The 25,730-nt window shown below is 37.8% G+C and overlaps 1 long non-coding RNA gene across 2 annotated transcripts in view; it reads right to left on the bottom strand.

Moving 5' to 3' along the window:
- Window positions 1–1,125: 1,125 nt before the first annotated feature.
- Window positions 1,126–25,730, bottom strand: part of LOC108316970 — a 63,352-nt gene continuing 38,747 nt past the window's right edge. Inside the window, exons 4-6 of one of the 2 annotated variants that reach the window (XR_005203203.1) lie at window positions 20,876–20,938; window positions 19,661–19,743; window positions 1,126–1,838 (exon numbers count right to left, since the gene is read on the bottom strand). This is a non-coding gene — a long non-coding RNA (uncharacterized LOC108316970). Of the gene's footprint in view, window positions 1,839–3,670; window positions 4,296–19,660; window positions 19,744–20,875; window positions 20,939–25,730 lie in introns of those variants that run through there. The other variant, XR_001830536.2, reaches the window with a different exon arrangement.

Below are 25,730 nucleotides of genomic sequence, written 5' to 3'. Positions count from 1 at the left end.
AAGTAATTAACAGAAACATAAAGAAACTGTCAAAGAACTAGAAAGACTCTGTATAGATTCAGTGTGATTCTCTTCAATAGCTGGCTTTGTAGTGCTCATTAAGTCTAAGGCACTCAACTAGGTTCAATGGTTGATTCTGTATTTAAGATTCCTCAATACTTTCCTCTATCCAGGAAAGCATTCTTCCTTCTGTACATATGGTAATAAAGGACTAGAAAGAGAGAAAGTATGTACAGTCAATTTCAAAGATGTTCTACCTCTGCCGCCCTTTGAGACTGGATATACACAGGAGACCACTTTGATCAAATGAATTAAAAGAGTTTAAACAAACTACTAGGCAAATCAGCAAACTTTTCCCACTGAATTTTTCTAGTTGTTTTCCTTTTTCTTTTTTTTTCCTTTCCTGACTTGACTAAATCTACTGTTCTGACAGCAACAACTCCAGTCCTATTCTATTCGCTATTCCCAATCCCAGGTTAGAGTTGCTTTGTCATATTAAAACCAAATAGTGGAGCAATTGTTTTGGGGAGCTGAAGGATTATAGAGCTGCATTAGAGTTAGAAGGGACTTTATGGGTCATTATGCCCAGAACTGTTTATTTATTTTTATTTTTTTATTTATTATTATTTTGAGACAGAGTCTCACTCCGTCACCAGGCGCCAGGCTGGAGTACAGTGGTGCAACCTCGGCTCACTGCAACCTCAGCCTCCCGGGTTCAAGCAATTCTCCTGCCTCAGCCTCCCCAGTAGCTGGGACTACAGGCACACGCGACCACGCTCAGCTATTTTTTTTGTATTTTTAGTAGAGACGGGGTTTCACCATGTTGGCCAGGATGGTCTCGATCTCTTGACCACGCGATCCACCTGCCTCGGCCTCCCAAAGTGCTGGGATTACGGGCATGAGCCACTGCGCCCGGCCCAAAACTGTTTATTTTTACAGATGAGGAAAATGAGTCAGAGAAAAACTGAGGTGACTGGATTCATATTGTCAGTGGCTGGAGGGGGCCAGACTTGGAATACAAATCTGCTTTCAAATTCAACCCTTTCTCTATCATGTCACGTTTCCCTTCCTACAATTTGTCTATAGCTGCACAGCTAGTTGCCCAGCCTCCTACAACTAATATTTCTAAATACTTCAGTTCTACAAATTCTGGTTATCAAGATATAGAATATCCAGTCAATCCTTTAGTCAAATGATGTACCTTAATTTGAACCCAGATCGTGAAACAAAAATTAGACACAACCCCCTGCAAAGAAGCCAGGATCCTACAAATGCCATAATATATTTATTTTGAGTATAAGAAAACTTTCTGGATTCATAGATGGAAGATTTACCAGTAGAAGGAGGAATAGAAGAGAGGGTAACATAAAAGATCAATACTATTTTCTTTTCACAAACTCCGAATCAGTGAAATTCTAACTTTTTTCATATTTACCCTCAGTAATTACTTTAGCAAGGGACATGATTTGTATTGACATGGTAACAACTCATGAACATATATTATTAGAGCATGAAAGATACATTGAATCAAGTAGTGTTGAATTAAAGGGAATGGTTAAAGAAATTCACTCCTGGGCTGAGAAATTATACATCAAGCTGTAGCCTAAAGTGAATTTTTATAGCCGAGTTATAAACCCTTGGAAATATTGAGACACTTAACTGCAGTTGGCATCTTTACGATTAGATCACCTTTAGAAAGTAGCAGATTTGCTCCAGTGGCAGATGCAGTCCCAGGAAATGAGGAGACTGGCTGGAAGAGAAACTGCATGCATTTTGGACCATCTAGTGAATAAAGGAAAAGGATGGGCTTAGGACCAGGACAGGGAAAAGAGATGGGGCTGGGAGGCTGGGAATAGGAAACCAAGGGGACAAGGGAAGCAGGAAAATGAAAAATGTGAAAAGGGAGAGAAATTGAGACCATATGAATGTCAAAATTATGATTACAGATTAGAACCTATTAAACACTATTGAATAGAATATGAATCCATGAATCAATCCTGCTACAATTTAATTAATATATAAATGGAGAAGAAGCAGATGCTCTTTTTAATAATAGAATATCAACTAATCAATTAAGAATGAATGATGGAATTAGAAAAATCATCAATTGACCAACATGGTAGTAATAACTGATTCAAGGAAGAATGAATATACTGGCTACAATGTGGGTAAAAGTTTGGCGAGAAACAGGATACTTAAATACCCTCAATGCTCCCATAAGACACTTGTAAATTACAAAGGGAAAATGGTAGCTTTACAGTGGAGAATCTGGCAGACATAACATTAAGGAAGATGTCAGAGCTGACTTACCAGAAACAGCAAATAGACATTACGAAACTACTGATATAATGCATTGAAGACACACATCACTTTCGGGTTGTTCCTGCCTAAAATGTGTTACTGGAGTCTGATCATGAGGAAGCCCATACTGAAGGATAAACCCTAAATGAGGAATATCCTACAAAGTAATTGGCTGGTACTCTTCAGAAATGTCAAGCTCATTAAAGACAAGGAAAAATGGAGGAAATATTCCAGATTATGGGAGTCTAAAGAGACAGGAAAACTAAATACAAGGTGTGATCTGGGATTAGATCCTGGTTGAGAAAAATTAAATTTGCTGTACATTTTCTCTGCAAATTAGATAATAGTGTTTCAATGCTAATTTTTGAATTGTAAGAATGTTACTGTGGTTGTGAAAGAAAATATCTTTATTTTTATGATTAACGATTTAGAGGTTAAGGGGTATCTTGTCTACAACTTATTTCCAAACAGCTCAGAAAATAAATTTATATTTATGGAGAAGGAGACAGCATTTGAGAGAGATGGAGAGAGAAAGTTTGATAGCAAGAGATAGAGAGCATAAAGCAAATGTGGGAAAATGTTAGTGGAGCATCTAGGGAAGCTCAGCGGAGGGTATATAATTCTTTGTACTTTGTCTTTCAATCCTTTCATGTAGCTGAAATTATTTCCAAAAAGAAAGTCTTAAAGAGAAAGAATAGATGATGTTTGTAGTGGGATGAAAGTGAAAGAGAGATAAGTATTCCATATAAATAAAGAGAAATAAGAAAATAAAACATCACAAAAGGAAGAATGAATGAAGAAAATAAATGTGTCAACTCTAATAAAGAACTTTGGTTTTGTGTACTTACAAAGTCTATTTCAAAGCCCATAAATCTGGGAGCTCATAGATCCTTATTAGTTTAAGAACTCCCTGAGCTGGGCTGCAAGATATAACAGCCAGTCATGTGAGTTTTTTTCTTGGGAGATTTGCTGACTTTCTTTAGATCTGAAAAGATGGCCAACCCCCTCACCCACCTACCCACCTGATATAGTTTGGATGTGTTTCCACCCAAATCTCATGTAGAAATGTAATCCCCAGTGTTGGAGGTGGGGCCTGGTGGGAGGTGACTGGATCATGGGGGAGGATTTCTCATGAATAGTTTAGCACCATCCTCTTGGTGCTGTCCTCACAATAGTGAGTGCGTTTTCATGAGATCTGGTCTTTTAAAAGTGTGTGGCACCTCCCCACCTCTCTCTTCCTCTTGCTTTTGCCATGTGATGTGCAAGTTCCCTCTCCGCCTTCCACCATCATTGGAAGCTTCCAGAGGCCTCCCCAGAAGCAGATGTCATTATGCTTCCTGTGCAGCCTGCAGAACCGTGAGCCAATCAAACCTCTTTTCTTTATAAATTACCCAGTCTCAGATATTTCTCCATAGCAGGAAAGCATGGCCTAACACACCCTCCCTACCTCAGGTTAACAAAAGATGCCTATTTAAACACAATATGTATTAGCTGCTGAATCCACTAGACTTCTCAGTAACCCCTTTCTTCTTCAGACTTTCCCAGGAAGAGGAGAAAGGCTCCATCCTCTCCATAACAGCTTTTCTAACCTTTGTGAAGCCAGAACATTAAGAGATGTTTGGAAGTGTCTCTCCCTCTAGAATTTGTTAATTAGCCTAGTACGTGTCAAAGGTAGGAAAATCAAAAGGGATGTCTTGCTCAAAACGAAAAAACTTTCTTTTGTATGGTAGAAAGCTATCCTTTTGAGGACCAGGCCTGTTTCTGTGAACATAGGAGCCTCAGAAAGGGTTTGGGGAAGATATGTACAGGGAACATGGGGCCTCTATCTCTCAGCAGTGGCTGTGGCTTCTGGGCCACAGTGATCAGGCAGTGAATGTGTCCTAAATCCTCAGGCCAAAGGAGAACATCAGTCTACATTCAAATGCCTTCTCCCTTCCTGCTCTTCTTCACTTTCTGCAAGATCCTTCTTAAGCAAAAGTGAAATGTGTTGCCTCCTATAAATAGAAAATTCCGTAAGTGGGCAGCATCAGACATCATGTACAAACAAGTCACCAGCACTCTTTCTCTGGCTCTCTCTCATTGCTTTCTCCTGGTGTCATTTGCAGGCATGTACTCTCTACATGATAGTTCTGAGTAGTTCTGGATTTGCACAGTCCTTAATTAGGGTGACCACATATCACAGTTTGTCCAAGATAGGTCCAGTTTACATCTGTCATTTCAACATGTGTATGGATAGCAACCTCTTTCACTCTCAAAAGTGTCCTAGTTTGCATAATCATTAATTCACTATATTTTTAATTTTTATGATTTCAGAAGGAGTGGTTAAGGTGAACTCTTGTTTAAAAGTGCTGCAAAAAGTCTCTAGCCCCGCTAGTGTCACTTGATCACCTCTGAACCAATTACCATCTCCCAGGGGATAAGGTTTTCTGATTGGTCAGCCAGTCATGTACTTATCTCTGATGTTAACAAGTCATGTCTTTGTAATTGATGGCCCTGTCAGAAAGGGAAGACTTGGTCTGGAAAAGCAAAGAGGCTAATAATTGAACATAAAATTAACATGTGAACATTATACAATACATGCCTGAAGTTCTGCTCATATTTTGTATAACTAGTTGGCTGGCTTTTTATTTCACATTTTCCCTTTTCTGCCTCTCCTCTTCTCCTTGATTTTGTATTGCCACCTCCCAGCCCTATCTCTTTTCCTTAACATGGTCCTGATTGTTATTCTGTACCTCTAGTGAGCTGCAAACTCTCAGAAATCAAAGCTTAGACTTAGATACAGATCTAAATGGTATCAAAATTGGTATAACTATAGATATAAATATAGATCCCCATCCCAGGTAGAAGGCATTTATGCCCAGAGGAAATGGTCTCCAAATGTCTTTAAAATGAATGAAGTTTAGAAAAAAAAACTAAAACTAGTGTTCAGGTTGCAAAATAATTTTCATATATATCATCTAGTTTATTTCTCACAGTGATTTCATGAGATGAATATTCTTTTCATCCCTTTGTTGCACTTCTGGAAACTGAAGCGTAAGATTACATACCCTTTTTAACCAAAATAATGTAACTCAAATTCCAGTTTTATGATTTTAATTTTCATGATTTTCCCCACATCTATGAAACTGAGTGTTGACTCATTTTTCCCATTTCTTTACCCTTCTCCCCCTGCTATAAAACATAATGATTATGAAAACAAAACAAAAAACAAGGAAGGAAGAGGGAAGAGGACAAGAAAAACCATAAAATTAAAAGATGTATATTTCCATTACTCAGGTTCAGGGTAATCAATATTAAGACACTGTTGCCTTTCTTTTTTCTTTCACTCTTTCTTTCTTTCTTTACTCCTTTTCTCCCTCTCTCTCTCTTTCTTTCCTCCTTTTCTCCACCTCTCTTTCTTTCTTTCTTTCATTTTCCTTTCTTTCTTTCTAAGTTGGAGTGTGGTGGCACAATCTCGGCTCACTGCAACCTCTGCCTCCAGGCTCAGCTCACTGCAACCTCTGCCTCCTCCTACCTCAGCTCACTGCAACCTCTGCCTCCTCCTATCTCAGCTTCTCCAGTAGTTGGGACTACAGGCACACGCCACCACACCCAACTAATTTTTCGTAGAGATGCAGTTTTACCACGTTGCCCCCGCTAGTCTCTAACTCTTGAGCTCAAGCAATCTGTCCACCTCAACCTCCCAAGGTGCTAGGATTAGAGATGTGAGCCGCCATGACTGGCCTCCTACCTTTCCTTGATGAATATGAAACATGCTGTGGACTGAATTGTGTGCCCCCAAATTGAAGTCCCAATGCCAATGTGACTATATTTGGAGGTAGAGCCTTTAAGGATGATAAAGGAAAAAACTTCAGCCAAATTAAATTTAAAGAAGTTTAATTGAGCAATGAATGATTCACAAATCAGGCAGCCTTCTGAGCCACAGCAGACTCACAGACTCCAGCGCAGCCACCTGGTGGGAGAAGATTTATGGACAGACAAAGGAAAGTGACGTGCAGAAAATGGAAACAGCTGGATAGGTTACAGTTTAGTTTTTCCTTTATTTCAACATGATTACATCAGTTGGCTACATTTGATTGGCCAAAACTCAGTGATTGGCACAAGTGTAGGCTATGGTTTGTTTACACCTCCACTTATTATATATAGTTCACGACATACAAGAAAACCTTTATGCCGAACTTAAAATATGTAAGGAGCCAGCTTCAGGCTAAACTTGATTTAACAAGGAGGTAGTTGAAGCTAAATGAGGTCATAAGGACGGGACCCTAATCCAATAGGACTGATGTCCTTATAAGAAGAGGAAGAAACATGGAGTGTGTGCCCTACACAGAGAAAAGGTCATGTGAGGACATAGCAAGAAGGCAGCCATCTGCAAACCAGGAAGTGAGGCCTCACCAAAGACCAATGTGGCTGGCACCTTGAGCTTGGACTTCTAATCTCCAGAACTTAAAATAAATGTCTATTGTTTAATCCACCAGTCTCTAATATCCTCTTATGGAAGCCCAAGTGAACTAACACAGAATGTATATTTTAAACAAAATTAAGATTATTCTACAGATTACATTTTGTATTTTTCCTTTTTCACACATTAAAATTTTTCCAAAAGCTAAATATTCTTTACAAGCTGATGTTTGAAATAAATGCAAGATATTTCATCACATGGATATGTCCTTGTGATACTGTAAAACATATATGTGGTCTTTGTTCCTGTTTCCTGATGTGCAGCTCCTAAAATGGTTGGAATCTCTGGGGTGATGAGTGTCTTTTATATGCTAATAAGATGACTGGTGGTTGGAGTCCACTAGATAGCTTCAGGATGGGGGCTTGTTACTGAGAAGACCAAGAGATGATTAGAGAGTCGGAATTTTCAGCCTTAACCTCAACCTCCAACCTCTGAAGAGGAGAAAGGGGCTGAAGGTTGCGATGATCACCTATGGCCAATAACATAATCAATTATGCCTAGTAATGAAGCCTCCACAAAACCCCAAAGGACTAAGATCAGGAGTTTTCAGATAGCTGCATATATGTAGGTGACTGGAGGGTGGTTTTTCTGGAGATGGTTGGAAGCTTCATGCTCCTTCGCACATGCTTTTTCCTGTCCCTCTCATCCATCTGGCTGTTCTATCCTTTATAACAAATAGGTCAACATAAGGAAAGTGTTTCCCTTGGTTCTGTGAGGTCCTGTAGCAAATTAATCAAACCCAAGAAGGGGTTTGTGAGAACCTTGAATTCATAGCCAGTCTGTTAGAAGCAGAGGTGACAACTACCAGCTGCAATGGACATCTAAAGTGGGGGACAGACTGGTAGAATCAAGCCCTCAGCTTGTGGTATCTGATGCTAACTCCAGGTAGATAGTGACAGAATTGACTTGAATTAGAGGACACCCAGATGGTGTCTGCTGGAAAACTGGTTGATGTGTGGAGAGATTCCCCCCACATATACACACCTGGTATCAGCAATGCTTGGTTGGTGTGAAAGAGGAGAAAACACATTTTGGCTTTTCCCTATCTCTAAATAGCTCTGGACTGTTTAACCAATCCTCTTATTGAACATTTGAGGATCATCCAATTTTCTATTATAAAAATATTACAATAAAAGTATATAAATATACATTATTAGAAACCAATATTGGACTGCAATTCTAACATTTTACTTTCAATATGTTCATACAGGTAAGGAAACATTTACCATTTTGATAAAATATACCAAATTGCTTTCCAGAATTATTGTATGAAATTTCACTTCCTCATGCATTATTTCAGAATCCTTCTTTCACGGCACACTTTCCACTTTTAAGTATTATTTTTTAAATATTTATCAAATTGGTAGATGACAATTTTTGTCTTATTTCTGTTTTAATGTACATTTGTTTCATCCTTAGTAAAAGTAAGATTTTTTTAATGTGTCTCATGCATTTATTGGGCATTTTATTTCTTCTTTCATAAATTGTCAATATCCTTTTACCATCTTTGTAGTTGGTTGGTTTTTAATTTTTATTGATTTTTAAGCACTCTTTACATATTGTAGACAATAACTTAGTTTCTGTCTCCTTTCTTATAAAATTTTCCTTATTTTAATGTTATTTTGTAAGTATGTAATCTCATTTTTACCCAATTAAAACCACAAGTATGTTTCCTTATAACCAGAAGGATCTGTATTTCTCTCTCCTCCTTTGAGCAGTTCTAACGTCCACAAAAGGTCTTCCATGTACTGTAAAACCTTGTTATAACTTGGTTCATTATCACACAGATTTTAGGTTAAGGTAGGTCAAGGAATGTTCCCTGAACCAAGCTTTGTTTTGTGAAAGACTGATGTTACACAGTTAACCTCTAACCTAGTCCTAATTCTGTTCTCAAACTCTAACATCATATAGAAATACTACAAGGGTTTGAAGTGTTGAGTAAGATAGGTCCAGAATTTCCAATTACTGAAAGAGGGACTCAGCCTAGCACTTTCAAAGCTTGACATGAAATAACCACCTTATTTGAAAAGTGCTGTTTTAATCTGTGTCATGGCAACAGTCAGAGTCTTTGGCCAAGATAAATAATTAACTTTCTAACGATTGCGGGGACTTTGTCTTTTGTTTTACTAAGGAACTGTGAATCTGTGCCAAACATATTTTGTGTTTCTAAATCATCCAACTGTAATATGAGAATAATATATTATAACTTTATTGGATAAAATGGAGAAAACTATGCAAACTGGGTCAATCTTCAAGAGGCTTTTGGTAATTTTGCATAATGACATGCCAGGCTTTGTATCACAATTTGAAATTCTGAAGATTCTGCTGGTTTTGCACGCTTTTCACATATTTAAAAAATTACAGCTAGGCTTTGTTTTTTTCTGCCCTATTTATGATTGAACAGACATAATCACATTTAAAAGGAATGTTGTTTATGCAGACCACATGACAGAGAGGAGTTAAAAAAAATAAAGAGGGGTGCATTACTTGGGTGTATTGCAAAGTACCTAGGTTTAGAAATTAGATTTGTGTTCAAATTTGGCAGGTGCCATGAAGCCTTTGGGGAGCTCCTCTAAACCTCCCTCCTTACTTTTTATTCACGAAAGCATGTTCGTAGTGATTATTTTTTTCCCATCTTAGAAGTTCATTGAGTGATAAAATTGATGTGAAAGCACTAACAGCACTAACAGCACTCACAACCTATAGAATCTATGACAGCAAAATGCCCTCCAATAAGGTTTTCTTTAGACTGCAGGGTGCTTGAAAACAGATGGAGTCCAAGTACCATTAGGCAGGACATGTACTTCCCAACTCACCATCCTGGCCTCTTTTCATTGTCTTATCCTCTCCTGGCTTTATCCACATGACCTCTCTGGTCTCTGCAAACACTTGTGTGTGGAACCACACTGTTGTTTAAAATGCATTGTACAGACAAACGGTATGTAGGTACTGGTGTGAAAAAGCAGCCTCCTGGGTCTTTACCCAGACCTACTGAATCAGAATCTCTGGAATATGGGGCCTAGGAAGTGGTGATTTTTATTTTTATTTTATTTTTAGTTTTTGAGAGATAGAGTCTCTCTCTCCCAGGCTGGAGTGCAGTAGTGCAGTGGTGCGATCTCAAGTCGGGACAACCTCCACTTCCCAGATTTAAGCAATTCTCCTCCTGCCTCAGCTTCCCAAGTAGCTGGGACTGCAGTCACGTGCCACTACGCCTAGCTGATTTTTGTATTTTTTTTTTTTTTTTTTAGGAAAGATGGGGTTTCACTATATGTTAGCTGGTTTCAAACTCCTGGCCTAAGGTGATCCGCCTGCCTTGGTCTCCCAAAGTGCTGGGATTACAGGTGTGAGCCACCACACCGGGCCACTGGTGCTTTTTAAATAAGAACCCTTGGACAAATGTGAGATGCTGTTATTTTTCATCTTTAAAAGAGCAACCATGACTCACGCACAGGGTCTTCAGGGAAATTAAAAAACACTCACTTTCATAACCATAGACAGAATACTCTAGATGAAGGGTCCAGCTTGGACCTTTATCTGATTGTACATTTTTCATGAATAATATTAAATATGAGTGCTCGCTTCGGCAGCACATATACTAAAACATTAAATATGAATAGGAAGAGGCTTGGGAAAGTTGTTCAGTCATCCTCCGTTTTCTCCCCTGTAAAAGAGGGGGTTGTATTTTTAAGTTTTTCCTGCCCCAGTACCTATGACTCGATAAGCGTTCTCCATTGAGGATTGTAAGAGATTGTGTGCCCAGTCCCATGATCAATATGAGACAAATCCTGTTTGAATCTCTAGATGCATTGTTTTAAAAACATTGATTATTATTCGCTGTAATGGGCCTCTGCTACTTTTGCCTTCCTTGCATCTATTCTTCCTTCTTGTGGCAATAAAATTCGAGGTAGACTTTGGGGAACCATCAATCAAAGTGGGACTGTTCATTAAGGTCTTGGGGCCCATGCTTGGCCAATCAGATGTTCTCTCCTTGGATGTGGCACCTGGGATGGTGGGACTCTAGAGCAGAAAGCAGGCAAAGTTCCCACAGAGAAGGCAGCCCCATGAAGAGACCTTGCACAGCTCCTATCACAGAGGCTCAGATTCTCTATGATTCTGTCCTCCCCAAGACCAATTCTTTAGCCTGTCATTCTATTCTCTGGGCCACCACAGATCTTTTCAGTTAACTGTTTTGTTTTCACTTGAGTTAGCCAGTGACTGCTTCTGCTACTTGCAACCAAAACATTTTAATTCGTCTTCTCGCAAAAGTCTCTCAGAGCATTTCCACAGTAGCATTAGTGAAGTCTCTGGTTAGGAAAGGGACTAAGGAAAATGCACCTACAGGAGAATTTTGCCCTTCCAGCTGATGCTTTGATTTAGCCTGGCTTTATAATTCTTGTTCAACTCCCCTGATGCAGTCTGACAGTTTGAGGAGTACTGTTTCTCCATGATAAGAAAGCATTTGCCTTAGGGAGGAGGGAGAAGATTGAATGGAAGTGTTTTATATTCACTTGAACCACAATTATTTTGCTGACACAGGGCAAGGTATTAACAGGGTTTTGCTGTTGGGGAATTAAAAGCCATTTGGCCTATTCCTTGTTCAGACGTTTCTCATTTTTAATATTGTGGTTTAAATGCAGTAACATGTGGTTAAGAAAAAAATGAAAATGTGTGCCCTGACCTGTATGGATATTCAAATCCCATGGTGCTTGGGGAATATCCCAATTTGAAAGGCCTCTACCTTCAGGCTTCTAGCTGCCCTTCCTGCTGAATCTCCCTTGACCCTCTCAACCCCTCTTTCTCAGGTCGTCTATTCTGTTCTGTAGCATCTGGCCTCATCCCTTTCTGTGCATTCCAGAGAGAGTGTAAAACACTTGGAGAGTTTTAAAAAATATTGATCCCTCAGCCAACCATAGAGATGCTGGTTAATTGGTGTGGGATACGGTCTGGGTATCAAGATTTATGAAACTCCCCAAGTGATTCTAATGCACATGCAAGTTTGAAAATCTGTTCTAGCAAAAGGGTTGGCAAATATGACCCATGGACCGAATCCAGTCCTCTAGTGTTTTATAAATAAAGTTTGAATGAAGTAGAGCCATGCTCATTCTTTTACAGATTGCCTATTGGTACTTTCTTGCTACATTGGCAGAGTTGAGAAGTTATGACAGAGACCTCATTGCCCACAAAGCTCACTTAAAATATTTAGTATCTGGTCCTTTTCCATGAAGGCTTTTGCAACCCTGCTCTGGAGTGGTGGTTGTCAACTTTGTACATGTGTCAGAATCACTTTGTAAGACTTGTTAAAAAGCATTACTGGGCCTTCCCTCCAGAGATATTCATTCAGTAGGTCTGAGATAGGGCTCAAGAATTTGCATTTCTTTTTCTTTTTAATGAAACACAGGCTCAAGCTCTGCTATCCATGCTGGAGTGCAGTGCCATGATCACACCTCACTGCAGCCTCCGACTCCTGGGCTCAAGAGATCCTCCTGCCTCAGCCTCCAGAGTAGGTGGGACTACATGTACATGCCACCATGCCTGGCTATTTTTTAAATTTGTTGTGTAGACATGGGGTCTTGCTATGTTGCCCAGGCCGTTCTCAAACTCCTGGGTTCAAGAAGTCTTCAGGTTCACGGGGGAAGGTGACACTGTTGATATGGGAATCACACTTTGAAAACCACTACTGTAAAGCTTAGCTGCACAAACATAATTGCTTATAAATCACTGCAGTTCTGTTACAATGAAGATTCTGATTCAGTCAGTCTGGAGCAAGTCTTGAGAGTCTGCATTTCTATCAAGCTGCTGGGTCATGCTGGTGCTGCTGGTCCATGGCCACACTATGAATAGTAAGGCTTTAAACACACTTCCCATTTCTCATTTTTGTGCCTTTGTTCATCCCTCTGTTCTCTTCTTGAAATGTCTAATATTTACCCATTCTCAAGCTTTATATTTTTCTTCTGTGAGCTGATGCCCTGGGTTCTTTTAATTTCATTAGACTCCATCCATGCCTTTTATATGGCATCTTCCACCTTTTTACCTTCTATCTGTTCCACTAGACAGAAATCACCTTGGCAAGTGTTTTGGACATCACAAGAGGACATATTAGAAACACATAAAGAAGAGGATCACAGGCAATTTGACCGGTGGCATTCTTACATATTTTTTCCTCCTCATTTTCAAGAAGGTAGCAAAACCTTAGGATTCCTTTGTCCCAAGAAAATTTGTTACACATTGGAAAGCTAAAGCTGCTTAAAGTCAAGAATGAGTCCTATCTCATATAAAAGCCAAAAATCATCCCAGAGAGAAATGGAGAGAAAAGGGCTCCTGGAGAACATGCAAAGGTAGAGACAGGACTTTTCTCTCCCAGACCGGGAAGGGAGGCAGAAGTCACTGACCCATGTCCTGGTTTTGGCAGCAATCAGGGTGGTGGCAGCAACTCAGAGAGGATCAGTTGTGTGCTGTGGCCCTGGAGAGATTGGATGATGGGCACTGAGTTTCTCAGGCTTGGAAAGTCTTCCTGTGCCACAAGTGGTATGGAAGCCAAGAAATGCATGCCTTTGAGAGACAACAGGGGTTTGAACACTGCTGTTGTCTGTACTGACTATAGATGCTTAGAAAGATTGCATCTCTCCTCTACATTCCTGGTATCATATAAGCTTCTCAGATTCTTTAAAAATCTTAAGGAAAAACCTGATATCCCACCAGTAAGAGATAAGGGAAGTTGGGATCAAATTAGAATTGATCTAAGGAAATGACACAGGTGTGATATATTTTGCAAACCTGAGTTTATGGACTATGATCCACAGTCACACACTTTTATAAATGTTATACAGGAAATAATAATCAGAACGGTGGCAAAGATTTATCTGTAAATATGCTTATCATGTAGTATCTAAAATACTTAAGAAGTAATTATTACACAACTTTAAAGTGAACTACTGCTAAAAATCATGTGCAAAAGAAATTTTAATGACAAGAAAGTTGTTCTCAATCTTTTGTTTAGGGCAAATAGGTTATAAAACAACATATACAGTCTGATCTCAACTTTGTTTAAATGTAATACATTTCTACAGGCTCAAAACTGCTAGAGGGATAAAATGAAATATTAATAGTGGTTATCTCTGGGTAGTGAGATTAAGGGTGATTTTTATCCCTTATATCAGAGATAAAATATATCCCTTTTATGCTAGGAAAAAATTTAAGTTTTTTTTTTTTTAAAGAGCTTTGAGTCTTAAAATTAAAAATAATTCTCATTTGGATGCCATGAGTACTGAAATCTTTATGGCATAATTAAGATGAAATCTAAATTCATGTGACATTTTGCTTTTTTACCCCTAAGGGCTTAGCTAACAAGCTTTAAAGCTACACCTGTGTGACTCACTCACCCTCTGAACATTTTCATCAAATACTGTACTACAGGCTCCTGCCTGCTCTTGTTACCATTAGTAACTCCTATCTCTAGACTGTTATCTACATGGCTGTTATAGTTAGCTTCTTAAAGCATAGGGGACTCAGTGCTGAGAAGTTCAAGTCTGGTTCAAATCTTAGCTTTGCTATTGACTAGCTGTATGTCTTCATCAAAACTCAAACTTCCTCGTCTATAAAATGGGGGTGATAATAGAGTACCTAACTCAAGATTGCCATGAGAATTACCACTCTATCAAGCATTGAGTGCAGCTATGTTACTTTCACTCTCAGCTTGTAAATGACTCTTTTGTGTTTGTTTTTTTCTTACATAAAAAATGATGCTTGACTTCTAAATGAGAAATGCAACTTAAAACCAAAGTGAGATAACGTTACATATTCAACAGATTGGTAAAGGACATGAAACAATGAGAACACTAATAAACTGCTAATAAACTCTAATAAATCACTGGTTGTTATAAATTGATACAACATCTTTAGAAATAGCTTGGCATTTTCTAATAACATAAAAATATGCAGCCTTATTGTCAACACATCAATTCTACTTCTATTTGTATGGTCTAGAGAAACTTGTATACTTGTGAATCAGTGCATGTATTGTATATGTTTACAGAAGCAATATTTTGAAATGGCATTGAATTAGAAACAACCCAAATGTTCATTGATGGGAGAATACACCAAGCTATGTGGCAAAGCCATTCAATGGAATACTCTATAGCAAATAAAAAGGAATGAGCTATAGACCAAAGAGTAAATATTATAAGCAAACATAAAAGAATACATACTGTATGATACCATATATGTGAAGTTCAAAAAGGAGCCAAACATAAAAGAATACGTACTACATAATGCCATATATATAAAGTTTGAAAGTAAAAACTAAACTACATTTATTTGAGCATACATGCATAAGTGTAAGACCTTTTCAGAGAAGCAAGAAAACTAATTACTATAAAAGACAGAATAGTGATTTACCTTTAGAAGGGCAAAGAAGGTATTGTGTTAAATGAGGAAGACACAGGTGTTTTCTGGCTAGCTGCCAATATTCTATGTCTTGGCTTTGGTAGTAGTTACACAAGATTCATTTTATAATCATTTATTATACCGATATTTATGATTTATGCACATTTCTGTACGAGTGTTATATTTCACATTTTAAAACATTTAAAAAGTATTCAGGGAAATGCTGGGAATATGGCACCCTGAATGTGTCTCTGCTGTTCTCTAATCTCAGTTCCTAACAGCAATCTTCCTCTCCTGAGTCTGTCTGGTAGGCAGACAGGGCCTTGTACGGTACAAATATAACTCTGGGCTCTGTAGATCCAGACATAGAAAGTTGAGGTCAGACTTACTCTTCTGGCTTTGGACACAGCCTGGAGTTGTGGAGAATTTTGGAGCAAAAATCAGTTTACCATGATCTTTGAGAGAATATAGGTTTGGAAATCTGTGGCATTCTAGGAAGAAGAGTGGTTCCAAGAAAACTATTTCAAGGGGATTTCCTTTTCTCCCTTTCTTGAGAGCCTCAATCAGGTACTTTCTACTACCTGTCAGCTGGTACTGAACTCACCACACAGACAGAGATAAATCTGGGATACACCACTCTTGAGTGAGTATCCCAAGAACTCAGCCAGACCCTGTAGAGTAGGCAATGGGAAACTATAATACGTGTAAGGGATCCTAGCAGCTAGAGAAAGAACACTCAGAACATCTGCAAAAGGTGGTTCTTAATTAAATATAGCTGTTAAAAGAGACAGGTAACTACTAAAACAATACAACAAAAGTAATGCAAATGCCTAGGAGATTCTATTTTTGAAACAAAAGTTTAGTTTGTAAATTGAATGAGAGAATTAATTAGTATCCAAGAATATCAAATGGAATATGTATTTCAAAACATTGCAAAAAATACAAAAAGACGGGAATAATGAAGGACAAGGTAGAAGACTTGGAAGATAATTAAACGTGAGTAGTATAAGATCTAGAAGGAGAAAATATTGGTGGCAACATTTAAATTCTCTATGCTAAAAAATACTCTTGAGTCTGGAGAGTAAAAGGCCTTATTTAATTTTAAGTATTATTCGAAAGGAAATGACAATGGTTTACAAAAGAAAACAACTATTCTGGCTATAGAATAACATCTACAGATGATTGATAGGGAAGGACTGAAAATAACTCAACCACCAGGAGGTTGGAAATATGTTTGTATATAAGAAAGAGTTCAAAGATTTAAGTTCCCATATCCCTTTTTGAGGAAAGAGCTTTTATATATATAAAAAAAATAAATGAGTCAGAACAGAGATCTTAAGATAGGAGAAGTAGAAGAGGAGAAGAAACAATAAAACATGAAAAATATGTAGCTAGAAAAATTGCCTGAGAGCACGTAATATGTGAACTATATACATATTCTTAAAACAAAGATCCATATTTCAAACGAAGATCTAATGATGTATTGAAACCAAAAGTTTTAAACCATCTCAGCTAAACCTGAGTTGCCAAAGTGGTAGAGATGGGGGGAAGAATAAGTAATAACAGACAAACCAGTGAGACAATAAATCTTGAGGGAGATTGGGAAGAGAAGAGTTGTATTTTGTTTTTATATAATATAAAAATATGAGTTTGATCAGGAATTTTAGGAAAGGGAAATTAACCACTAATGAAATGGTAAATACAGTTAATTGTCCTTCTAAATTAATTGATGTGGTGAGAATACAGGGATTGGAATAGTTTGTTTGATAAATCAGCAGCAATAAAGAACAAAAGAGAGACATATGGATATAGCCAGTCATTAATTAATCAATCTTGTTTTTAGTTTTGCAACGACTTTTGAAATACAAAGGACAATAAAATTCAAAAAAAGACAATATTAATTAATAAAAAATTAATACAAAATGTGTGCCATAAAATTTAGATTTTAGAGTTGAGCAAATATTTTGGCTTGGAACTTTCTTTTTTCTTTTTTTTTTTAAGGAGGATTCTTGCTCTGCCACCCAGGTTGGAGTGCAGTGGCACAATCTTGGCTCAATGCAACGTCTACCTCCTGACTTCAAGCGGCTCTCCTGCCTAAGCCTCCTGAGTAGCTGGGACTAAAGGTGTCGCCCACCACACCCAGCTACTTTTTCTATTTTTGGTAAAGACAAGGTTTCCCTATGTTGGTCAGGCTAGTCTTCAACTCCTGATCTCAGGCGATCTGCTCATCTTGGCCTCCCAAAGTGCTGGGATTACAGCTGTGAGCCACTGTGCCTGGCTGAATTTTTTTTTATATTTCCACTAACACTAATTTTCAGCTAGTGCTAAAATTATCTTTTTTTATTTTTTGAGAGTTTATAGAGTTTGTAAATTGTCTCAAATATGTTTTATAACAAGGTAGAGCATATATTTTCAAAAAAATCTTTCATAACAAGAAGTAGCATACATTTTCTTTAAAAGAGCCTACATACAAATATATTTTGAAGAAAAATTTCCCAAAAAATGAAATGAAATTTATGAGTGAATGAATGAGCAAAGAGATAACAGACAGTCAAACAATAAGAAAAAAAGAGTGATAATATGAAAATCAGATAATGAATTTGGGTTTAAAAATTTTAACAAGAATAAGATATAATTGTTTTATACCTTTGTGTATCAAAATACATAGCAGCTGAACAGAAAGCAAAAATACATAGAAATATAAGTAGAGTTTAATTAAAATACAATATAGTGGTACCCTTTAATATGACTATTTCAGAATTGGACAGTTGAATTAGACCAAAAAGTAAGAATATACATAAAATAATTGAAAAATGTAATTCTATAAATTTCAAATAGAAAAAAATACATTGTATACATGTCTGTGGAATATTTATAAGAATTAATTACATACTTGACCAAAGAAAACATGTAAGATATACTCTCTAATCAAAACATAATGAAATTAGAAACAAGTCATTTTAAAAATAGTCCCTAATAATAATTTATAAAAGACCTTAGATCAAAAAAGAAATCAAATCTGAAATTATAAATGATTCATAGAAAGAAGGGAAAATAAAAATAATCAAAAATCTAAACATCACAATAAAAGCCTCATTCATATGTTCTTAATGCCTTTATCATTAAAGAAGAAAGACCAAAACAGGGAAAATGGAATTAAGTACTTATTAAGAAGGTTTTAACCTATTAAGGCATTAGAAAAAAACAAACAATGAAATCTGCCAAGAAATAGCAAATGAGAATTTTAAAATAAAAGCTAAATTTGAGTCATAGAAGATGAAAACAAAGAATGTGTATATTCAAAACTTGTTCTTTGAAAATACCTGAAAAACAACAGAAACAACAACAACCATAAAAATCAGAAAGTCAAATTATGTTAGAAAAAAAGCAACAAAAATATACAAGAATTAGAAACGAAATGGAAGACACAATCCTAGATTCAAAAGATGAAGAAAACGCTGAGAGAGGCACTTGCAACTCTGGCAACAAAGAGAGGGAAAAGGTGATTTCCTTGTAAAACATAGATCTTATGCACAGTGTTTGACACATGAGTTTAATAAATATCATCTATCATTATTATTGCTATTAGCATATCGCATTCAAATTCCTTTGCCAGTTCATCCTAAGACAAAGCTCAAACTTTGTCTTAGAAACAAATAAACTTTCTTGCTGAGGAAAATTGCCAGAAACTATCAAAGGATAAGTTATTATCCTCATTGTAAACAACATTTATGAAGCACACATTGTGTCAGAGACATGTTCAGATTCGGTGAAATATAAGATATGGCCTCTGCTTGACAAGAACTTAAAATCTTTAGGGGCTGATATGTACATGTGAGTAATTATTTCGGACTCTGGGGAACAAGAGCCAATTGACAGTTGAGATCATACCAACTACCAGAAGGCAGGGGAAGGAAAGATCTTTCGTGGTCAGTTGATGACAGAAGAACTTTATGGCAATCGGATTCTAGTGGAATTCTTAAGGATGGGCTGGGTTGAAATAAGTTTCTAAGAGGAAAAAGGAGTGCAAGCTGGAAAGCAAATAAGAAACTCAAAGTTTGTAAACTGGCCAATGTGGCTGAAACAAAGAAGTACATGCCATAGGGAGCTAAAAGGCAAAGGAAGGTAAGAGTATGTTGGGTCAGATAATGAAGGGCTCTGGAGTTAAATCTGTGGAGTTTAGAATTTGTGCTGTACGCAGTGCACAATCATTACAGAGTTCCGAGCAGGTCGGTGACACCATAAGCTGCAGTCTTGGGCAGGCTGCATTAGCGGCAATGTGCTTGGTGGACTTAAGAAGGGGAGTAGACTTGGCTGGGAGCAGCAGAGCAGCCGCAAGGCAGAGGGGCTATTGCTGTCATTTTAGGCCTTGGTGAAATCTAGAAATGTAATTATCCCTTTCTGCAGACGGAAAAAAACACAAAATGACTTCTGAGCCACACAGAACAAGGAGATGTGTAGGCAGTAAAACTAAGATGCCTTCAGCAATCCTGGTACAGAATTAGCCACACTTACCCAACTCCCGACTGTCCTCCTTTTAATATTAGAGTAACTCTTATTTTTTGGCAATATTTCTCAGCTCCTCCAGAGGTGGCAGCCTGGGAGAGAAAACCTCTTTGTCACTGATACACATTCATTTATCCACCATGAATGGGACAAATTTTATAAAGGAGTTTCCTTGAATTTAGCCTGGGGTTTGACTCTCCATAAAGCCGGGTTTCCTCTGACTCTCCCCCACACACCCCTCCTCCGTGGTCTGTATCCTCTCCAGGAACACAGAGAGTTAACCTTTGCAATCAGATTTGCTCTGTGCAACATGAAGTGTCACCCACAAACGCAGTGTACAAGGCGTCTGTGAAACGTATGAAAAGAAGTCCAGGAATTCAGTTAATTAACCACATCAGCTTCTTAACGTGATCAATTTTAATTAAACTGAATTTTAATAGAGATCGGTGTAGTCTGTAGAGACCAATTGCTAATTCTACAAAGCATGTGCTGCTTTTCAGTTCAGATTTGCTCCCATCTAATTAATATGGATAGAGCATTAAGCCTTTTTGGACTCTGGTGGTTTTCATTTCATGACTATTAATGATTTTAATGAACTGGACTAATTCAGTAGTTTTCATCCCAGTGTTTCAGGGCTTTGTTCATCACAAATTTCAGGTTTATAATTGGTTTCCAGGTCTTAACAGTGGTCATTGATCAGCTTCAGCAGTTCCTTTTACAACTCGGTAGGCGCTGGAGACTGTGTTAACCCTTTGCTGCCTGGAGCTGAGAACAGTGCAGTGCTTCAGGGCAGAGTCCCGGCTTAACTGTCAACCTAACATAGCCACAGGGGTAGGGGAGAACTTAAAATTCATATGGTGAGGTTAGCACAGGACAGAACAGAAAAGGTCCCCCCAGCAATATGGAAGCTTTAAATTAAAAAAAAAAAAAAAAGACTGGGGATTAGCTTTATTTTTCAGTTTTAATTTTCAGTACTCCAAGTGAGATATGCATAATGAAATTATCATTTTTATTTTGGCAAACAGCGTTTTCTAACCACTCATTGGCCCCTGACAATCCCTACCAGGCATCTTTATCGACAAGCAAGGAGTTAAGACTAAGGCGTAAGAAAAAAGAATTATAAAGAGCTAATAAAAAACAGAAGCAGTGAGACTGGGCTGAGGAGGGACATAGCTCGAGAAAACTAACACAGATAAAGAAATGTACACATTGATGAATACTTACTTATTTTTACATGACTGGGATCAATCTTCACCATTGGAGAATTGCTCATGGTCCTTCACTGCCCTGAAAATAAACAATGACATTTGAGCCTCCCATTTAAAATAAAAGACAAAACTTTTAAATACTCTGTATCCAAAGTGACTATTACATCTTTATGTTGCTGCTGCTGCCTTACTCAATTCCAAAAAGTGACAGGCAGGATGAATATACAGAAGAATCTAGGTCACACCACCCAAATAAAGCAAGGTAGAAGAGAGAAGATTCTCTGAAACAGGCACCTACCTTTTTAATTATCCAAGAAACAGCAGTGTAAACACTCAAATCCCAGTCTAGAAACGTAGCTCAGAATCATCAGAAGCTCTCAAAAAGCTTGTTTTTGTAAGCCTACCCAGAAAATTTCCTCTTGCCCCCCTCACCCACCAATGGAAGAACATAAAAATCTTTGCAGAGGTACAGAACTGTAATTCTCAAATGTTCCAGGGTTTTTTTTTTTTTTTTCCTGAAAATATTCTGCCAGAGATTTAGTTGATTTGGATTCCAAACCCAGTTGAAATCTCTTCAACAGTTTAATTTGTAAAAAGATATTTCTTATTCAGTAAGATTCTTACGAAGATGGTGACTTTTTAAAAATGTATCATCTCTGTATTTTCATGCTGAGTATCTGAAGAATAAATTAAATGAAAATCATTATCAAGTTAGCATTTAAAATGATCCAGGAGAAAAAATATGTATAAAGTTGAGAAGGTGCATTTATTTTATATTTTTCTCACTCCACTCCCCTTGACTCAATCATACCTGGTTTCTTTGATAACATTGGTTGACAGATTATGTCTCTGACCAGTTGAATTTCTTTCTTCTCCTATAGGTTAATATGTTAAACAAGTTGCCTGTTATAATAGAGGTGACTGTACATCTTTAATTCCCATTCATCTCTCAATCCTTTTCAGTCTTACTTCTGTCCCATAGAGCTGCAGAAATACTCCCCACTTATAAAATGGTGATAATAATGGCTTCCTTGTAGGGCCATTGTGTAGATTAGCACACTTAGCAAGGTGGCTCAATAAATTATGGCTATTACTACTGCTCAAATCACCAACGACCTTTTGATTGACCAACAGCTTACATCCTTATCTGCCAAGCTGTCTGAAGCATTTGACACTGTAAACCACACTTTTTAAAACCCTCCAAGAAACCACTCATTTATACCTTTGTTCTTTCAACATACATATATGGAATATCAGGCAGTGGTCTAGGCACTGGGGATACCGTGTATTTCAGCAAGGCAGAAAGTTCTTATCTTCTTGGAGTTTTTATTTTTTTCTAATGAGGAAAATAGACAAATATGAGTCAAGAAGTAATAGCTAACACTTATTGATAACTTAAATTGTACAAGACAAAATTCTTAGCTTTTCACATATTTTAACTTCTTTAACAGATGAGTGTATTTTCATGATCCCCATTTTACAGATGAGGACACCAAGGCACTGGTAGCTAACTGTCTTGGTCAGGATCACAAAGTTTGTAAATGATGGAGTTTGGATTTAAACCAAAGCAGTCTGCTCCAAAAATCCAAGTGTTTAAACCCAATGCGCTACTAAAAATCAGAAAACAAGAGCGACATCACAGAAAGAAAGATACTGTAAATAGTGTGGTCAGGGAAACTCTCTTTGAGGAGGTGATATGTGAGCAGAAACCCCAGTACTGAGAAAGAATAAAGCAAGCATGGTGTCCTATGAACCGAGTTGAGTCTCCCACAACAAATTCATATGTTGAAGCCTTCATCCCCAATGTGACTGCATTTAGAGATAGCGCTTTTAGGAGGTAATTAGGGTTAAGTGAGATCACAATGGTGAGGGTCCTACTTCAATAGCACTTTAGAAGGTGGCTTTAGAAGAGAAGGAAAAGAGAGAGCTCTCTCGCTCCACATACATGCACTGAGGAAAGCCCAAGAGAGGACACAGTAAAAACGCAGTCATCTCTACACCAGGAAGAAAGTCCTTACCAGAAAAAGAACCGGCCAGCACTTTCATCTTGGCGTTCTCAGCCTTCACAACTGTGAGAAAATACATTTCTGCTGTGTAAGACATCCAGTTGTTGGTGTTTGTTTTGGCAGCCCAAGCTGACCAAGACACCAAATGGAGTCTAGAAGCCTAGAAGGATAATGCTTCTGAGATGTTTAGTGAAGAAAGCCAGAGTACTTGAAAGTTTGGAAAGATAAACTTTGACAGGTGGTATTGCAATAATGGGTTCAAAAGAGTGATCATGAGGCTAGGTGTGGTGGCTCACATCTATAATTCCATCAACTCAGGAGGCTGAGGTGGGAGTTTTGCTTGAGGCCAGCAGTTCAAGACCAGCCTGGGCAACATCATGAGACCACCTCCATCTCTAAACATAAAAATAAAAACTCTTAGCCAGGTGTGATGGTAAATGCCTGTAGTTCCAACTACTTCAGGGGCTGAGGTGTGAGGATTGCTTGGGAGTTCGAGGCTGCAGTGAGCTATGATTATGCCACTGCGCTCCAGCCTAGTTGACAGAGTGAGGCTCTGATTCAGACAGAAAAAGGGGACAGAGGTCAGAAAAAGAAAAACAAATGTAAACAGCTCTTTCAAGGAGTTTTCTTACAAAAGAAATCAAGAAACTAGCCATGACAGCACTGAAGGACCTTTACGATGGAAGATAATATGTAATGTTTATAGGCTGATGGCATAACTTAGTAGACAGAGGAAAAGTCATGGGAAATGATAGAAGAGGAACAATTGCAGGAACAAAGTCATTGAACAGAGGAGAGGGAAAGAGATCCAACACTCATGTAGGGGGGTTGAAATGAGGTTCAGAAACAGTTCATCCACTGTTCCAGAAGGGGAAGCAGGGGCTATGGACATCCAGTCAGCTCTCCCTGTCTATGGTTTCCACATCCATGGATTCAGCCAACCACAGATCAAAAATATCGGCGGGGAAGAGCAATAAAAAATAACAATGCAACAATAAAAATATAAATAATGCAAATTAAAAACAATATGGTACAATAATTGTTTACATAGCATTTACATTGTATTATATATTATAAATAATTAAGCAATGATTTAAAGTATATCAGGGAAAGTGCATAGGCTATATGCAAATACTATACCATTTTATGCCAGGAACTTGAGCATCCTCAGATTTTGGTATTCATGGGGGTCCTGAAACAACTGTATGCACTAGAAAGGAAGGCAGCGTTCACAGATACATGCAAATACCTGGGTAGGACAGGTGATTTGATAGTGTAAAGGAGAGAGTTTTTGGTTTCCCTCTTTAAGAGAATATTTCATTAACAGAAACTACATGTCATTCATTACTGGACACTACTGTTATTTTCTACCCCTTGTACAGATGAGTAAACTGAGTCCCAGAAAAAAATAAGTAACTGGCTCACAGAATTCACTCAGGTAGTGAGTAGCAAAACTGGAATTTGAACTAAACCTGCCTCTTTTGATTGTTTTTTGTTTTAGAGCCACCATTGGTTGAAAGTTAAAGGGAAGAAGATATTTTGGAGTTTGGAAAGTAGAGGACATGTTGAGATAATTATTTTAGATAACAGACAAGCAAGTTGAGTAATGAAATATAGCAGAATTTCCAGGCTGTGCTGAAGATTTTCTTGAGATTATGAACATAAATTTAAAATGAAACCAGTCTATATGGATTTGTGTTGTGTGGCTTTGTTTTGTTGATAGTTCTATTTAACTGATGAAATATAGCAATAAATTTTAAACAGGTTTTGGGGTATGCCAGTAGAACATGATGGAAGCAGAGACAGACAAGGCAATTGAGGATACTGTATATAACGTTTTATGGTCATCAACCCTGGATCTAAACTGGATGAGGAGGAACAAGAGACCAGAAGGGCTGATAGGTAGTAAAAGTGGAAAGACTGAAGTGGGTTTGGTACAGTAGGTAATTTGAAACATGAAAGAGAGTATTTATTCAGTAAGATTTTGATGTTTAGAGTGTGAGGTATTTGGCATTAAGATTTTTGGAAAGTTCTAGGGTCAGACCATGGAAGGTTGGGGAGGGAGGTGTAGATTAAAAGTGTGTAGAAAGCAATGAGGTCAGGATAGTGACAGGCAGGATGTGAACATTGAAATTCCCAGGAATAACCGCAGGATAACATGGAGGTAAGGACAGTGAGCCAGTGTTAAAACTTCAGGGGTTGAGAGAAGTGACCGGGGAACAGGCGATTGTAAAAGAGCAGAGAACAGATGGTCATTTAATGTTATCTCCTTCAAAGGGGACAGGGGCTTTGAGGGTGAAGGAAAGAACTAGGGTTACAAGAACATTAATCCCCAATTCCAGGCCCCAGTGCAATCCCTTTCCATACTTCCCGATGAGTATTTTACTCTACATTTATAAGTAATATGCTTATGTTGCCATTTCTTAATTTCAGATTTTTAGGCACTATTTATTGAGTTTGAACTTTGGAAAATGAGGACTCTCTTTGACATACGTGTGTGTGTATACACACATGAAAATGCACATTCTCTCTCTAAACCCACTCTGGTTATATTTATGGGTTCTGTTGTTTTCTTTCTGAACATTCGTAAAAAAATTATTTTGGTTTCTAGTGTTTGAAATTTATTATTCTGGGCACAGGGTGGACTCCTTCAATCTGGAAACTCATGCTGTTTGTATTGGGGGAAATTTCTTGATTTATTTTTTTGAGGCTAGATTTTCCTCCGTTCTCTCTCAGTTTGAGGTTTCCTTGACTCAAATTTAGATTTTAAAAAGTATTTTCAAGTAAAGATAGTGATTTCACTTCTTAAGATTACTGTGCTCCACCTCCATTCCCACCCCATCTACATTCTGGGACAGTCAGCAG

Source organism: Cebus imitator, unplaced genomic scaffold, assembly GCF_001604975.1.
Source record: "Cebus imitator isolate Cc_AM_T3 unplaced genomic scaffold, Cebus_imitator-1.0 Scaffold195, whole genome shotgun sequence".
Taxonomy (NCBI): domain Eukaryota; kingdom Metazoa; phylum Chordata; class Mammalia; order Primates; family Cebidae; genus Cebus; species Cebus imitator.
Note: the sequence above shows the minus strand (reverse complement) of the source record. Positions and strands in the feature narration are given on the sequence as shown.